General features: G+C 38.1%; 1 protein-coding gene and 1 pseudogene across 1 annotated transcript in view; both read right to left on the reverse strand.

Annotated features, from left to right (window-relative positions):
- DAB2 (DAB adaptor protein 2) overlaps positions 1-18,790 on the reverse strand; it is a 335,672-nt gene that overhangs the window by 188,529 nt on the left and 128,353 nt on the right. The gene's annotated exons all lie outside the window — the stretch shown is intronic.
- On the reverse strand, positions 24-1,201 carry LOC132363319 (cilia- and flagella-associated protein 53-like; annotated as a pseudogene).

Here is an 18,790-nt window from a genome sequence, read left to right on the forward strand (position 1 = left end):
AATATATATTGGTGTTTATGAGACTATGCTGGAAGCTTATTATGACAAACTGTCCGCATGGGGTGCATGTTTCTGGATGACACCTGATGGGTGATCCAGATCTCCTGGTCTTGTCCTGACAAATCTTGTTTGCTGCTACCTCTGCTTCAAACTTCGTCCTCCTCTGCTTCCTGAGACTGCAGCTGGTAGGATATTTGCATGTGCAGTAGCCTGCTGTACTCTTGGGCTAAACCTTAGCCTTTTGCAAAATTCTCCTACTCTCTGTTAAGTTCTTCAAGACCTTCATTTGTGTGATCCTCTTCCATAGCACCTTCTTCCTGTTCTTTTCCTTTTCTTTGCAAGCTTTCTTGTGCTTGAACTTTTCTTGTACACATGACCTCATTCCCACGTTGTTTCCTTTCCTTCCTGTCAAGTGGCAGCAAACTGTCCTTCTCAGCCAACTTCTTTTCCTTCTTTTCCTCTATTATTCTGTCTAATTCTTTCTCCCAAGCAGCCTCCTCTTCACGTTGCTCTGCTACATATCCCTGAGAAAGCTTCCGTTTTCTTCCCATGTCTTCTCTTTTTTTGCTTCTTTGTTATCAGTCTCTTCGTGGAACTTTTGAAGGGCCCTTTGCATGAGCTTCATGTTCAAGTCCTGCTCTGTTCTCTCTTCCTGTTGAATAAGTCCTACCTTCTCTCAGAGGGCATTTTGCAAAAAGGTCCTAATTTCCTGCTTTGTCTTCTCTTCCTTTAGCTTATCCTGTTCTTTCTCAAGTTTACCCTTTGTACCGTTGTTTCTCCTCTTCTCTGTCGCTGCACCACCTGCTCTTGTGCTTTGATGCTTGGTGACCTGGGCGCCCAGCCCCAGGTGTGTGTTCTCCACCAGCTCTTCCTGTCTCCTCGCCTCCTGGGCGTCTCAGTTTTTCTTGGCTCATTGGTCTTCCTCCCAGGATTCTGAGAACATCTCCTCTTCCACCAGTGTCTACCTCCAGTTCTTCACTGAATTCTGCCTGTGCTTTCCACTCCTCACACACCTTCTGATGGATATAAAGCAACTCAACATGGACCTTCTCACAGCACTACTTGAATTGCCATCTAACTTTTCAGCCACAAAACTCTGTCTTTATTTTTCTTTTTTCTCTTTCGATAATGATTTTTCTTCTCATTCTTTGTTTTCCTCCTCAATTGTTTCTTCTTTCAACTGCATTTCAGTAAAATACTGATTCTCTTCTGATGTTAAATGTTCATATAGCTTATTTCATCTTTTGTCAGTGTAGATGGAATACTGTACTTAAATTTTTTTAATATATTGAGGTAACATTGGTTTATAACATATATAGGTTTCATGTGTACATTATATTTCACCTAATGTATACACTACAGTGTGCTCACCACCAGAAGCTTAGCTTCTATCCATTGTGATACATAATTCCCTTTACCCGTTCAGACCTTCCCACACACCTTCCCCTCTGGTAACCATTACTCTGTTCTCTGTATCTACATGTTTATTTTTGTTTGGTTTGGTTTATTTACTTGTTTATTTATTTACCACATATGAGTGAATTCATAAGGTATTTGTCTTTCTCCATCTGGCTTATTTCACTTAGAATAATATCCTCAAGATCCATCTATATGGATCTATATGCAAATGGCAAGATTTCATATTTTTCTGGCTTAGTAGTATTCCATTGTATATATATATATATACCACATCTTTATATCCATTCATCCATTGATGAGTACTTAGGTTATTTCCATATCTTGGGTATTGTAAATAATGCTGCCATGAACATAGGGGTGTATACAACTTTTTGAATTAGTTTTTTTCATATTCTTCAAAAAATATCCAGAGTGGAATAGCTGGGTCATATGTTAGTTCTATTCTCAATATTTTGAGGAATCTCCACATTGTTTTACATAGTGACTGCACCAATTTATATTCCCACCAACAGTGTGTGAGGTGTTTCTCCACCTCCTTTCCAACACTTGTTATTTCTTGCCTTTTTGATAATAGCCATTCTAACAGGTGAGAGGTGATAGCTCACTGTGGTTTTGATTTTCATTTCTCTAATAACTAGTGATGTTAAACATCTTTCCATGTGACTATTGGCCATCTGTATGTGTTCTTTAGAAAAATGTCTATTCAACTCCTTGCCCATTATTAAATCAGGTTGTTTTTTTTGCTGTTGTTGAGTTGTATGAGTTCTTTATGTATTTTGGATATTAACCCCTTATCAGATATATGATTTTCAAATATCTTCTCCCATTTGGTAGGTTGTCTTTTCATTTGGTTGATGGTTTCCTTTGCTGTGCGAAGCTTTTAGTTTGATGCAGCCCCATTTGTTTACTTTTGTTTCCTTGTCTGAGGAGATGTATCCAGAAAGATATTGCCAAGACCAATGTCTGCACAAAGTCTTGTATGCAAATTTTCATAGCAGCTTTGTTCACAGTAGCTGAAACCTAGGAACAATCCAAATATCTATGAAATACTAATATGAAATAAAAGGAATGAACTACTGCTATACAAAACAACATAGAAGGATCTTAAAATCATTACACTAAGTAACAGAATCCAGACACAAAAGATAGCATATGGTATTATTTCATTCACATAGAGTTCTATCTGAAAGGAAAGCTATAGTGACATATAGTAGACCAGTGGTTGCTAGGGCTTGGGGGTCCCTAGGGGTTGGGGGTAAGAACAAGGGATATATGAAAAAGGGCATAAGACATATTAGGGTGATGGAAATTTTCTTTATCTTATTTGTGGTTATGGTTATTCAACTGTTGTCAAAACTCATCAATTGTACCATTAAAATGGATAAATTTTAGTGTATGTAAATTATACTTTAAAAATCTAATTAATTTAAAAATACCTAATGAAGTCTGTCATTTAATAATAGTACTATTATGAGTTGTGGGACTCACTGCTACCTCTTGGGATTTTTGCTGCATAAGCATCATACCTGTAGCAATATGCTTGATACTATCTATTAATTCTTAAGGGTTTACTATATGGCAGGCACTTTTTTGAATGATTTTACAGTTTTTGATAAAATAATCTTTCTAACAGCCCTGTGAGGGAAGTATTGTTACCTCCATTTGACAGAGGAGGAAACTAATCACAAAAATATTAATTAACAGCTAGTAAGTGTCAAATTTACATTTTGAAACAGGTAATTTGACTTTAGAGACCAGATTCTTAACCATGACTGCACAGTGAGAGGCAAACACAGGAAATGTACATGTCAATACACTGCAGTCTGTTTAATCTCCCAAATGAAGGGTATACGCAAATAGTAAGCCCTATGAATTCAAGAAGGGTGAGACTTGGCATGGGAAACCTTCATTGGGAAAGGTAATTCTAGTTCAGCGTCTTAAAGTTTGGGAAAGATTTGAATGGTTGAGTAGCATCAGAAAATGTGACTTTCTGAAAGTCACCTGATGTTAGACAAGGCACTTTACTTCTCATAAAGCCAATCATTTCATTCTTGGACTCAACTGGGATATTCTCAGTAATAAAGGGTGAGCACTCACAGTCTCTCCTAAGCAAAAGTCATGTCAATTTGTTAACTGTAATTTGGTGTGCTTTAAAATCAAAGGTAATTCTTACCTGAAACTTTAACATCTGCTATTAGATTAGACATTAAAAGCCGTATTCAGAGAGAATTTTAAAATATTGAAGCCAAACCTTTCACACTTTTTTTTTTAACCGTACTGTTATTATTCTTCTTTTTTTTAAAAAAGTATTTGTTTATTTATTTATTTATTATTATGGCTGTGTTGGGTCTTCATTTCTGCACGAGGGCTTTCTCTAGTTATGGCGAGCGGGGGCCACTGTTCATCGCGGTGCGCGGGCCTCTCACTATCGCGGCCTTTCGTTGCGGAGCACAAGCTCCAGACGCGCAGGCTCAGTAATTGCGGCTCACGGGCCCGGTTGCTCCGCGGCACGTGGGATCTTCCCAGACCAGGGCTCGAACCCGTGTCGCCTGCATTGGCAGGCGGATTCTCAACCACTGCGCCACCAGGGAAGTCCCTTTTCACACTTTTGAAAAAAGAAATTGCTTCAAATGTTGTGCTCCAGTCACTCCAGCAGATGGCAATACAACCATTGTTAAAAAAATGGTTTCACTCTCCAACTTAAAAAAAAAAAAAAAAAGACAAAACCAACTTATATTTATTTATTTATTTACCTCTGTGATGAGTCCTTCTCTGTGGCAAGCTAAAACAATGAATTCTACACAAGATTTTTAAAGATTGTAAAGCTTTCTAACACCCTAATTATAAAGAACTTTAAATGCTAAACTAAACACTGATCTTTATTCTGTAGAAAATGGGGGAAAAGTACATGGTTTTTGAGTCAGGACTGACAAGGTCAGAACTGTACATTAGGAAAATCACTCCAACAGGGAAACGACGCACGGAAGGATGTGGAAAGAGGGAATAAATATTGCTTGAAATGGTCTAGAACAGAAGTAATAGGAACTTGATCTTGGCCATGGCAGTAAAATCTATGGCTTAGATGAGGAAAATAACTGCAGGCATATAAGTGAGAGACCTGAGCAATTGATTGAACGTTAGAAGTTCCCAAGAAGGAAGAGCCAAAGATAACTCTTGTGTTTTAATCCTGGTTTGGGCTAAAGCTTACTAGAAGGAGCAGGAATGGGTTTGGACCAGAGGGAAGTTTTTGCAGTGCCATGATGCACCTATATGCTGATTTAACTTAGCAGTTGACCAGCCAGTCTGCTGTTTCGATGAGAAGCAAAATTTAAGAGACAGATGCACGCATGGTGGTTATTTGCAGCCACAGGAGTAGATGAGAAAGTCTGAGAGAGAAAAAGGCTGAAGTCCTAGAAACCTTCTAGAGAATGCTTGCATTTAGGAAAAACTGATGATAGGATTAAGTTTAGCAGGATTTTCAGGTGAGCATGCTGTCTTCAAGGGCCTACGAACAAGGACAAATGGAACAAGAGTAACAGATATTTCACAAACTTTGAGATCCTTTGTAAAGAGGTCATTGGACTTTGAGAAACCATTAAACAAATGGATGGAGGCAGAAAGATTATTATGAGAAAGGAATGGAGAGCTTAAGAAAAAGTGTAAACTCTCTTTTTAAAAAATTTTTTGACTACGTTGGGTCTTCGTTGCTGCACGCGGGCTTTCTCTAGTTGCGGGGAGCAGGGGCCATTCTTCCTTGCGGTGCGCATGCTTATTGAAGTGGCTTCTCTTGTTGTGGAGCATGGGCTCTAGGCACGTGGGCTTCAATAGTTGCAGCACATGGGCTCAGTAGTTGTGGCTCGCGGGCCCTAGAGAGCTCCGAGGCATGTGGGATCTTCCCGTACCAGAGATCGAACCCGTGTCCCCTGCATTGGCAGGCGGATTCTTAACCACTGCACCACCAGGGAAGTCCCTGTAAACTCTCTTTTGAGAAGTTTGGCAGTGAAGGGAAGGGAAGACCTGGTTCTGTAGATTGACTGGACAGTGGGGACAAGGGGAAATTTTTATACAACACAGAGCTTTCCGTATGTTTGTATCTGCCGTGAAGGAGACATTTGAAATTATACGAAAACTGTTTTCCTTTTTCTTCTTAAATGGCATCTAGATAATTTAATGAAACTGCATAACTTCATTTTACTAGAAATTTGTAGATGTAAGAAAAAATGGGAAATATAATATGACAGTGAATGTTACAACATGTTTCTCATTATTTATTATTTATCCAGTGTCTACCTGGCTCCTCTCTGTTGCTGATGCCTGAAGCTTTGGGACTATGAAACTTAGTCATGCTAATCAAGTCTGTCCCCAGAGTCCAAGATCTTTTGAAATGGCAGCAAGTGATAGCTCTGAAGGGGCTGCTGTAGCATCAACCAAGCATTTAGAATCATAGAAAACTCTAAAGTGCATCGCTCTGTTATGATATGTGAGATGTGAGCATGTTTTCTTGTCCAAACTTTTAATTCTACCCTTTCTGTTTTTTTTTTTTTTTTTCTTAAGGAAAAGAAAAATCAGTTGGCAATGCTTTATCTTGTTGGCAGAATTCCTGAGGTATAGAATTTGCTTCTTGCCACTAGAACTTTTGTGTCATGGTGTCATTTTTGTGCAAAGGAATCTGCAGAGGCTGCCAGTTGAATCTGTCTGAGGAAAAAATAACATAGCCTTGAGTTGCAAACAACCAAGTCTGCCATCAAATATGATAAACATACTGGTTTCATTAAAAACTAATAGCAAGACAGAATTTTCAAGCACAGAGACAATGGAAAGTAAAGACAGGGAGAAGATGGGGGGAAATCCTCCAGGAACTCTTATGTGTTCTTTACAGCACAAACAGTTTGTTTATAAATTCCCATACACCTGTCTCTGCTTTCAATTCTTTTAAACCACCCTGTACCATTTCTGTCAACATCAAGTGAAAGATGACGAAATTACTCCCGCCTGCTAGGTATCTCACCCCACATGTTGACATGTTTGGAGGGCCGGGAATGTTGTAGTCTGGTAAAAGATAGGGCCACCATGGACGGCTGCACAATACAATTTTTATGTATATCAGAACCCAAACAGAGAAAGCGAAGAAATCAACTTTTTTTTTTTTTTTTTTTTTTTTTACATCTGTAAAGATCAGAAATGCAATTTTAACTCCGACTTTCAATAAACAGAGATTTATTTTTAACGGGGAGGGCATGTCATTCATTTACTCCTTTTTATATTTTTTGCAGAATCGATTGATTAGGTGGTGAACGCATTATACACCTATTATCCTGATCATTGCTTTGGAAGTAGTGGGAATCCAAATTCATAGAGAAAACAGATTCTCAAAATAGATCCTCCTACTTTCAATAAAGCTGTTTTCTTAGGTTAGACCTTAAGATCCTTAAGGACAGGAACTTGTTCTTATCCTTTTTTATTTTTTATTTAATTATGTGTTTATTTTTGTCATACAGTGTATTTTTAAAATACTACCTGTTTAACTCTTTTAAATTTTGACAGTCACTTTCAGTTTTCAAGTCAACAGCCATTCCCACTTCTGAGCCAACAAAACCTTTATTCCGTTTAACTCTCTGGTGGCAATGGACTCTAGAAAAGGAGGGAGGTCCTCCCCCCAGCCCAGGAGGTGAATGGTGATTGGTTTTAAACCAAATTGGGCTGGCTCTCCTACGTCCTCATTTATGATTGGTTTAGAGTGGGACATATAAACCAGTTCTGGCCAATGAGATCTGAGGGGAAGTCTGCGGGGACTTTTGAGAGTTTTTTCTCTTCTTATGCAAAGAGGGAAACGTAGAAGAGACCCTTTCACCTTTCCTACTTGTTAATACAGCTGTGTGAGGACATCATGTTTGTAGCAGTGCCACACTCGCGGGGAAAGCTGGAGAACTGAAAAGAGCTGAAGCAGAATGCTCACTTAGTGGCAGGATTCACCAACGTTGGCAATTACTTTTGGGCTTCCGGCCATGAGAGATGATAATAAATGCCCTCATGACTTCAGCCACATTTAGTTGGATATTTTGTACTTTGTAGCCAAAAACATTCTGAGGCAGCAATTTAAAAAGATCTCTCACATTACCTCATTGATTCTGCTAATAATTTTGTGAGTGTTATTTGGAGTCTACAGAGGACGTCGAGACTCAATGTTGAGCTGACTTGACTAACATTGCAAAACCAGTAGGTGGCAGACCTAACACTGAAATCCTAGCTTTGGATGACCCTGCACGTGCTCTGGGTAATGCACTTGATTGTTCAACTTGGGCTGAGTAAGGACGAGTAAAGATTTGCTGAGATGAGTGGAGCTGCAATCTTGGGGAAATTTCCTTTATTCCTCAGGCAATCCCTCATGAACTTTCAGGTCTGCTAAAGGCTGGTCTCTTCCTAACACTCTGGGGGAGTCCATTGTTAGTATTCCTAGACATAAAGATTTGGAAGGAAATTCTTTTTCACATTTGTCCCGTCTTCTTCCTGCCTTTCACCGATTTGTACTGAAAATTCAGTCTGCTCTTACTTCTAATGGAATGCCCTGTTCCGAGAACCTCACTGTTATCTGTGAGGTGAGATGCAGTCCAGCCTCACAGAACTCCTGCCCTTCCTCTTTCTGATCATTTATCTTCCTTGGGCATGGGTAAGTGCGATTCCCAATTCCACTTCGATTTCCAAAGGAGGGGATAGCTTCTCTGCTTCATACTGGCTCTGACTTAGACCTGTGACCATCCCTGGATCTTACCAGGCCCATTTCCACACTCTTTAAACTTCACAAATGCCTAGCACAAAATCCCTGCCACCCCTGCCTTATAAACTACTTCTGGGAGCAGGTGTGATTTTTATCACTCTTTGTCTTAACATGGCTTTCTTAGAAAACAAAGCCCAATGTATAAGCTTAGAAGCTAATGCTTTATTGGGGGTTCAGTCCCGGGAAATCTAGAGTGCAGGACAGTGGGTGCATTAACAGATCCAGCAGTGCTCTAATCCAGTTTCTTCTTGGCAGTGGGTGTCATATGTGGGATCTATAATGGTGACTCCACTGGCATTTGGTGCCTGCCTCTGGAACCACTCTTGCTGGCCAGTAATCAAAACAAGTGGTCAAGTGTGGGCAGGAAGTGTCTGTTGAGTTAGACTTATTGGCTTTGAGTGATGCAGAAACTGGGTCCAAACCCAATCTGTGTTCCCAGCAAGCTGAGAAGGCATCTCTTTTTTTTTCCTTCTAGTTTTATTGAGGTATAATTGGCATACACTGCTGTACGAGTTTAAGGCGTACAGCATAATGATTTGAAAGACATTTCTTCTTTTTTCCTCAGTTTTCCTCACTTTAAAGGGGTTGGATCTCTCCTAGAGATTGATATCCTCACTCCTGCGTCTCTAGTGCTTACTTGTTCCTCCAGAGCCATAGGTAGATGGGCCAGTGCTTATTTTCATGGATGAATAAAGGAGTCCCTACCCACCCCCAAGAATGTGCAAATTATGAAATCCTATTTTGTATCTTCACTGTGTGGAACATTCTTTAACCATAAAGGAATAAATTCCTTTTTAGGATCTGAGATCCTCTTGATATTGGCTAACTTGTATTGCTACAGTCATTACACTTTATCAGAACAAAACGTAAATTGAAAACTTTTGTCTTGTACAGTATGTTTTGATGGGTGCACCAAAATTTTTATTTTCTCTATTGCTTTCATAAAACACACAGAAACTGATGAGTTTGAATTATATAAACTCAACAGGGACAGAAAGCATTAGATTAGTTCAAGGAGAAGGAGATGAGGCAGGAGATATAATTCAGATAATCAAAAATGGTTGTTTTAGTTCTGGAGCAGATTTTTAAATTATATTTTTTCTTCTTGTCTAAATTTTTCTATATTTGTAGAAAATTTTAAGAAAGGGTTTGCTTTTCTTTAATAATAAGCCAGTATCCCCCAATGGAACCTCTTCTCTGTAAAAATCTCTCAGCAATATATTTGGAAACTCATGTCTATAAAGGCAGATTTGGAGACATAACTCTGATTTAACTCCACATGTCAGCAGCAATACTTGAGCTGCATTCCTTTTAGCACTTGTCACCAACAAATACAATTTAGCCAATGATTCTTGATGAAAAGCATCACGTGTGCCATGGGAAGCTCAGGGATCCCACTCGCTGTGCTGAGGACAAGCTCTCAGGCTCACTGTACCACATTCCCATCTCAGCTGCATATTGCAATGTGTTGACCAGGCCCTGCCTCTCATGACATGTTTGTGATGGAACTGGAGCATTTTAGCTGCCCCCATAACCACAGCCCTGGAGCACATTTAAGATCTGGGTGAAGTGCTCTGAGTTTTGGTCAACACTGTCAAAATAAAATAGCGTTCGAAAAAGAGTGGCTGCTGAGGAAAAACGTCAACTACAGTTGTTCTGCTTGGTCTGATACTTCATTTTGGATACTAGAAAGAGCGGAGCGTCTGGATTTAGACCCAGTTCAGTTTTATTCCTGGCTTCATCATTTATTAACTCTGTATATTAGAGTGTGTTTTAAAAAATTTCAGAATCTCAGTTTCTTCTCTGCAAATTGGGAACACTCATTCTGACCTCAAAAGACTCCTGTGAATAGGAAATGAGAGGCTGAATGGAACTATAGGCTCACATCCTGACTCCTAGTAGGTCTTCATTAGAGTTCTACCTCTCTCTTTCTCCTTCCTCCTCTGCCCAACACACCCTCCCTCCAACATTTCTACAGACCAGGTATCCCGTAGAAACTGGTGCTTGGCTTACACAGCAGTTCTCTCTGATCTGTCTTGACGCCTTCCATTGTCCATGCGGGGAAAGCTGTATTTTCTTTTCCCAGCTTCCTTTGCATCTAGAGATGGAGGACACACTTCTGGCCAATAGGACATAAAAGGATATCTCCCGAGAATTTTCAGGGAAAGTTTTGGTTTACTGATAAACAGACAGAAGCAGCTGGAAACACTCTTCTTCCTACCTTGAACGCCTGGATCTGGGACAGCCATTTTGTCACCATGTGGCAATAAGCATGCTAGAAAATCCAAAAGAATCACAGAGGCTTGCAGAGATGCAAGTCCTGACTTCGGCTTGTAGCTGCCTTTTCCAGTTTTTCAGTATGTAAGAAAACAACTTTATTTGGTCAAGCCACTTGACATATATAATTAGGTAAATGGGACAGGGGTTAGAAGAAGAGGAGAAAGAAAGGGAGAGAAAGAGGGAGAGAGTATGAGAGAGAGACAGAGACAGAGAGAGAGACAAACAGCTGGGGAAGCAAATCCTCTGATTTCTGAAGTTCTAAATATCAATGTGGCAGGCTACATAATGGTTCTCCCAAACATATCCAGGTCTTAATCTCTGGAACCTGTGAACATTACCTTATATGGTAAAAAAGCCTCTGTAAATGTGATTAAGTTTAAGATTCTTGAGAATGAGCAGATTATCAGACTGGGCCCTAAATAAAACTGTGTATAGCCTTACAAGAGGGAAGCAGAGGGAGACTGACACAAACACACACAGAACAGAAGACCAGTTGACCACAGAGGCAGAGATTGGACCCATGCGGTCACAAGCCAAGGAATACTGGCAGCCTCCAGAAGCTGGAAGAGGCAAGGAGTGGAAAGGATTCTCTACCAGAGCCTCTAAGGGACCACGGCCCTGTCAACACCTTGATCTCAGCGCAGTGATACAGACTTTGGACTTCGGTCTCCAGAACTGTGAGAAAACGCTTCTGTTGTTTACCACTCAGTTTGTGGTAATTTGTAACAGCAGCCACAGGACATTAATAGAGTTAGCTGTCAAAAATTGTATGATTTTATTTTAGGGTATGAGTAATAGTGATAAATGATATTTATTGAATGCCCTCTATGGATCAGGCAACCACACTAACCTCTCTGCATGGATTTCCTCGTTAGTCCTCCCAACAGTCCTCTGAGGCAGCTTCTCCTCTTACCTCCATTTCCCAGCAAGGAGAGCCACTCCAAGGAAGGTAAGGAACCTGCCCAGAATCACACAGCAAGTGAGCACTGGAGACGGAATTTGAACTCCAGCCACCTTGAGTCCATAACCATCCTAGCTGTGCTGCTGAAGAAATGATGGTAAACTGGCTGTCTATGTTCCCAGTTACATCTCTAAGACAAGTTACTAAATAAAACAATCGTGTAGTATTGACATCTGTAATTGGACATGCTAGGTCCTTCAACCTCCTCAAGAACATGTCCTTCACAGATTAAGAAATGAGTGCTTATCAAGTGTCAGATGCTGAGCTGAGCAAAGATGGCAAAGATAACTAAGACATACAGCCTTGTCTCCAGAGGCTTACAGGCTCTGTACCCTCCCATCTCACACTATTGCTTTATGAAGTGGTACTGCATGGCACGTCTAACCATTATACCAAAATTCCACATCAAAACACAACTTCTAAACGGTTTACTTAACCCAAATATAAATTGATGTAAATTAATTGTAACTTTGAATGATCTACATTGCTATTCTTTTCCATCTGTCTCAATACTGGAAAATAAATATATGAAAAGGAAGGAAGGAAAGAAGGAAGGAAGGAAGGAGGGAAGGAAGGAAGGAGGAAAGAAAAAAAGAAAGAAAGAAAGGAGAGATAACTATTTTCAGTAACCACAGCAGGATTACTAATTACCTCATACCTCTGCTGAAAAATTCCTTCGTTATTCTTTCTAACTGGCGTATCAATATTCTTCACGTGACATTTTCCGAGTCTCTGATGATAAAACGTGTGTTTTGTTAGTACAAACCCCCTGTATTTTAAGGTTAAAATTTCCTTGTTTTTATTAAGCTTTTCATTTTTAATTCGCTCCTGTGTTTCTTCTCCCGTCTAAAAAGTGAATAGCTGAAGAGAAGTTTTCTATTGCCTTCCAGTGTTCCACAGGATGGCTCTGAGCCTGGTTAAGTCATTGAGGCCTTAATTTGTGCATTTTATTGTTTTCAGTTTTCTTTCCTCTTCCATCTGGTCCAAGGAGGTCGGCCTTTGTAGCTCTGTATGTAGGGCTTTTGCCAAGGAAAAGTAGAAATATCATCATGTCAATAGTTCTTTGTATCTTTTGTAAAAGACTAAACTATTTGTCCATGAACCCAGGTTAGATCCCTTGCATTCAAACTTCCTGCTAAGAGTGAAAAAGCGTCTGATATTGAAAGGTGTTTAATCCAATAATATGTCAGTGCAGCATCCGTTAACATAGATGATATATGTGGTTAGCACAGATATTAATCCATTTGCAGTGAAAGGGTATTTATACCATGTATTCAAACTGTTTTTAACACAACTGTTTTATTTACAGCTCCTCAAAAATTTCTTCTTGAAGGATAAATCTGACAATACTTCCTGAAAATAGAGATAATTGAAATTGAGACTTTTAATAAATGTTTAGAGACCTATAGCTTAATTTTTGTAAGATTTTACTTTTATGGTTTTAAGTCAATTGTTTTTCCTTTTTTTAGTTTTGGAATTGATTTTAAAAATAACAAAATAAAAAATTACCTTCTCTAAGCTACTTATTTGTTTAAGTGGGCAAATAATTAGTTGTTGGCCTATTTAAAAAATATCTTCCAAATGTTGAGTTAAGAAACAAGTCTGGATTTAATTTGTGAGAAATGCACACACAAATTGAAAAAAAATGAAATTCTGTCTTTTGCACTCCTTTGCACTTTCAAAAGCTGCTGACACTTTAAAGTCAACCACTGAAAAGTATTTTTTATCTGCACTTATAATCTATGAGATTATGTTAAATAATCTTGATATTCTCTCAGTGAAATCTCTGTACTTGTGGTTGTGATAGCATCATCCAAATTTGTTCCCTGAAATCTTGAAAAACAAAGATGCTCATAAAATGGATTAAACAAAACCAGCTTGAGTTCTTCATGAATACACTTGGAAGAGTCCAGCTCTGTGTACCATACTGACATTCTTTTATTGAATTCCCTAAAATATTACAAAACAACCATTTAATAAAGCACAGCTAAATATTGGGCTGGCCAAAAAGTTCGTTCGGGGTTTTCCGTAAGATCTTATGGATTATGTAAGGTCAATAGATTAGAAGTCACTGCAGTGAGACAGAATGCCATCTTGACTGATTTCAGCAGTATCTCACAAAAGGGAAGTATGAATGGGCGTCTGTAGGGGGTTAGAGTCTGGGCAGGTGTTTCAAGGTGTAGAGATGATGAAATTGCCCCAAATTTGTGACATGATAGTTTAGGATTGGTGGACATAGTAAGGTGAGTGTCTCAAGGGAAGATTTGATGGATAAACTGCTATTTGAGAAGACAACTCTTTGCTCAAGTAATCAATGCATGAATATTTTGAAAAAATAATATTTATTGATCTGTGGTCTTTTCTGGGCAAAGTTTTATCGAACAATTAAGTCAGTTTGATACTGGTAGTCTCAGATTACACTTTTTGTCTCGATATATATTTCTAGTTTATTTTTTTCCCAAAGACTCAGAGTTGTGAGCCCAAGGGGATGCCTTTTAGAGGTAAGCCTATGAGCGTTGGAGAAATTAACATACTGTTATGTTTACTCTGCCACTTTCACCAAAAAGGGTTGTGGAAGGGTTATAGTTAGTGGAAGATGGGAAATAGGAGAAGAAAGAAGTATGCTAATAATTCTGTGGCAATGAGCAATCTTGCCTGTATTTGAGGAAGAATAACTTTTACTCTGTCCTCTTTAGGGTATGACACACCAGGGCAACTGATTGTGACTGTACTTTTTACAGCATTCTGTGTTCAAGTTGGGCCAGGGAACTTGGAGAAGGAGGCAATGTTTTCCCTCAAGACTCTTTAATGCTCTTAGAATAGGTGTTGCTCAGAGTTTTTGTGTAGGGAAGGGGCAAGGTAGTTGTTGATAATATATCTGCCTGGCAAAGATGATGTTGACATTCGTTTGGCCTAATAAATCATTTTGGCTGACTAACAGTAAAGCATGTTAGTTTCTAGCTTGTCCATATCTAGAAACTTGGCTTCTCTTAGCTAATGTTTCTAATATCAGATTTGGCACATTTTGGAGGGTAAAATTGATTCTGTTTGAACTCTGAAAGGTAAGTCCTTGACCAAATTCATAATTATATTTGTAGTCACTTGGGTACAATTTATATTTGTAATTGGTCTGTGACTCTATTGCTTTACTTCTATTGCTCATTGTTTAGCTTTTCTTCCAGGGAATGGGTGGCTGCAAGTCCAGCCATTCTTTGATATCCAGAAATAAGGCTGAAAGGATGTCATCTCTATTTTCCCTGCTAAAGTAAGAGATGTGGCTGCTCAGGGGTATTAGAAGCGATGGCATGAATAACATAAGACAATCAATGGATGCTTACTGAGTGTGCCTCACTGCCACTGAATCTCACTGAACCTCAGATTCCTTATCTATCAATGGAGACAAACATAATGCTTATCTCTTAAGGTTGATATGAGGATTAAATGAAAAAAATGCATATAAAGCATTGAGCAGAGTACTTGGCACATAGTTAATGGTAAGTGATTGCTATCAATGTATTTAATAAAGATTAATTAAAATGTTATATATTTATGATATAATACATAGGGTGGAACAAAATAATTAGTATTTTTATCTTTGTACTCTCCAAATCAATGATTAGATGGATTGGTAAACTTGTCAGTAGAAAATCACAAGAAAAAAAATGCCAGTGACAGGGAAATGATTGGAATGTGGTGTCTGTTTATAGTTCTCGGCAGTTGTATACCTACAACGTATGCGTTTGTAACTTATATCTTACACTTTAGTTTTTTTCACTGAACACTAGTGGTGTTCTTAGTATGTTGGCAAATGTATTCTCCCTACTGGAGCATTAGTTTCCAACCAGAGTCTGAATAAAACACTAAGTATTCAGTAAGTATGTCAGGGCTTCATTGAAGAGTGTTTGGTCACAGTGATAATGCTAGAGCACTATTTGCTCAAATCTTGCTCAGTAAATCTATTCCAATACCACACAGTGATTCAAATGACAGGATGTGGAAAATCAAGGAGAATAAAGCTCTATAGCTTCAGTATTAGAAATACAGCAGACAAGTGGGAAGCTTATGAATCTATATCTTCTCTTATTAAGATTTACCCCATAGAAAATGATTTTCCCCTCATGCCTTTGTTAAATCATCCTCAAACAGAAATGGAAAATTAGACTGAAGTTGGAGATCTTTAGAATGAAAACACTACAGAAGTCAGAGTCAATAATATTTTTATAATAAACTCTAAAGATAGAACAAATGTTATTTTTAAATACCACATATCCATTTCCATTTGCTTTGATTATGTTAGCTTTCTTTAAAAAACATACAAAATTAACTTATTGTCAAAAGTTTTCAGTGCCACTTCATTTTCATTGTGTCTTACTTCCCACCAGTTTCAATGGACTGATCTACTTTAGTGTTTTGGATCAGGTTTTTATTATTTGGTGGAAGACTATCAAAGTAAAGGGAAAGTTGTTTTTCCTTTCTTGTTAAGTATACAGCCAGAAAAAACAACAATATTTTCAAGTTAAAAAGTCATTGCAACCTAATTGAAAACTTCAGGCTAAAGGCTGGGAACACTGTGTGGTTGACCATTCTAAAACAAATTGAAAACAGATTCTAGTTGGCTTTAAAATTTAATCTGGCTAATAATCAAGGTAGATAATGAATAGACACATAAAGGACAATTAAAGGAGGAAATATTCTGAAATGAATAGAAAGGAGAACCAGGTTAAGTCAACAGAGTTAACAAATCCACTCATTTGGCTAAAGCATGAAGATTTTCATTTGTGTGGTTAATACAAAGTGACTTGATTTTCCAAAGATAACACTGAAGGAATGCTGGAGAGAGCTCTGATGTCTCTGGATTTTGCCCAGTTCTAAACAAGGATTAACACCAACAATGCATATGTCTGCTGTGAACCCAAGCGATCTCTTAAGGTTGTTGCATCTTTTCTCCTATTCTTTGAGGATCAGAAAACAAATTAAAAATGTGTACCTTACAACCAAGAGATTGCATAAAACTCATGGAATTGGCATATTCTGTAAAATTTAAGCTACTTATCCGCAAGGGGTAAGACATATGTTTTAAGTTATTTTCCCAGCTTGCAAGTGAATTCAGGTCACACATCTACTGGATTCTTTTTTGTTCATTGAAGGACATGTGTGTGTGGGGGGGTATGCATATATATATATATATATGTATACACACACAAATAGATGTATAGATTTAAACATATATATAAAACATATCTAAAACACACACACACACACACGTATGTGTTATTCAGTGAACAAAAAAGAACTCAGTAGAGGTGTAACCTAAATTCATTTACAAACTGAGAAAATAACTCAAAACATATGTTCTACTAATGGTGGATCAGTAGCTTTAATTTTATACTTATAATAGCTTAAATATATATATGTAGGTAAATGTATACCTATGTATCAATATATGTATTTTTTCCATTGAAAAACTACATCTAAACATGCATGTTATATGTAACATATATATAACTTCAAATATATATACATACACACACATATATATATATTTTATATATATATATATATATATATATATAAAATATCATATGTATATATAGCTTGAAGTTAGAAACCCTGAGATTGAGTATTGAATTCTGGCTCTATCACTTCATAGCTTCATGCCCTTGGATAAGTTACTTAACTTCTTTAATCCTGCAATAATATTTGTAAAATGAGGATATTGTAATACACTTCTTAAGGTTTTGTGAGAATAAATGAGAATGTATGTAAAGCTCATAGCATACTGGCTGGCATATAGCAAATATTCTATATGTGCCAACCACTGTGTGAAAAGCTTTACATATATTCCCATTTGTTATAATATAATATTTAATATAGACACACACACATGTATGTGACAGAAAGAGAGAGAGAGAGGGAGAAAGAGGAGAGGCACCTGTTTGGGGTCAGATAAACTACAGATCCCACTCAGGCCAATATTGTCATATCCTTGACATTACTTCCATGAACCTCATGTCCTAAGCAACCAAGCTAATAAACTGTGAACCTGGGACCAGCCATCTTTGCAACATGATATGTAACCTTTCTTGTATAGGACAAAGGTAGATTTGTTGATCCTGGTATGCAGGCTGGTGTTGGGGAGCATATTCCTGCCACAGCTTCTTAAGCAGCTGGCCACAATGTCTCTAGAAAGCAATAGAGGATAGGTATTCTATTAAGTGTCAAGAGGAACACAGGTAGATGACAATCACCCACAGGCTATTCTTGGCCCATGGGCTGTAGGCTGGTGTTCTGCAACAAAAATTATAGGACTCAGGAGAGCAATTGCCCATGCCTGGAAAACAGGGACTGCCTCATACATGGTATGCTTTGGAGTGTGTTGTATAAGTTTTAGGTCATAGAAAGAAATGAACTAATTTGAATTCACAGCTGATTCTTAGTTCTGAGTACACACGTTAGGGCTAGCAATCATAACAACATCAGTAGTTTGCATCAGTGTGACTGTAGCTAAACTTTTCTTCCAGATTTTAGATGTTAGCACTTTTGCAATGATCAGGAATAATACATACCGTCATATTATTCAACTTAAATATGAATCAAATTTGGTGCGTGGATTTTGGTACAAGAAAACATAACCTTTCACTGAGCTTGTAGTGGACACTAGGTGCTGTGCTAAGTACTTTCATGCACTGATACCTAACCCTGTGGAGTAAGCACTACTGACAGCCCCATTTTTCAGATAAGAGAATTGAGACTCAGAGGATCATACAGCTAGTAAGTGGTAAAGCAAGCAGTCAAAGATCAGAGGGACTTCAGAACTCTTTCAAGCATGAAACTGTCTTGCTTCTCTAGTGTTTGGGCGAGGGGTTCTTAGGAATGGACTAAGTACAAATAATTTAATGCAAAAACTTGAATAAACTTGCAGTTACCTCTTTTGACCCCTAGATGACAGTTCTGTATTTATAAAGCAAATTACAAACAGAAACTAATAGTTGGAAGCCGTGAAATAGTTTTAAAAAAAGTACATACATACACATGTGTTCATGGCAGGGTGAATTTAGAGTAAAGGTAAAAATTGCCCTCATAAAATACTTTCTCTCAACTTCCCTGTATATTTTAAAGCATGATTGCTCTATTTCATAATGTATTTCCTATTAAACACATAGAACAGCTGGGTGCTTGTCAAAAATGCAGATTTCTGTTTGGGCTTTGCCTCAGACTGAAAGGTAAAAGTCCAAAAATCTGTATTTTTTAACAAGCAGCAGGTGGTAATTCTACATACTAAAGTCTGAGAAGCATTGCTTAGCTGTGTAATTCTCAAATCTGCTTGGGTATTAGAGTTTCTTGGGGAAATTTAA

This window comes from Balaenoptera ricei, chromosome 3 (assembly GCF_028023285.1).
Source record: "Balaenoptera ricei isolate mBalRic1 chromosome 3, mBalRic1.hap2, whole genome shotgun sequence".
NCBI lineage: Eukaryota > Metazoa > Chordata > Mammalia > Artiodactyla > Balaenopteridae > Balaenoptera > Balaenoptera ricei.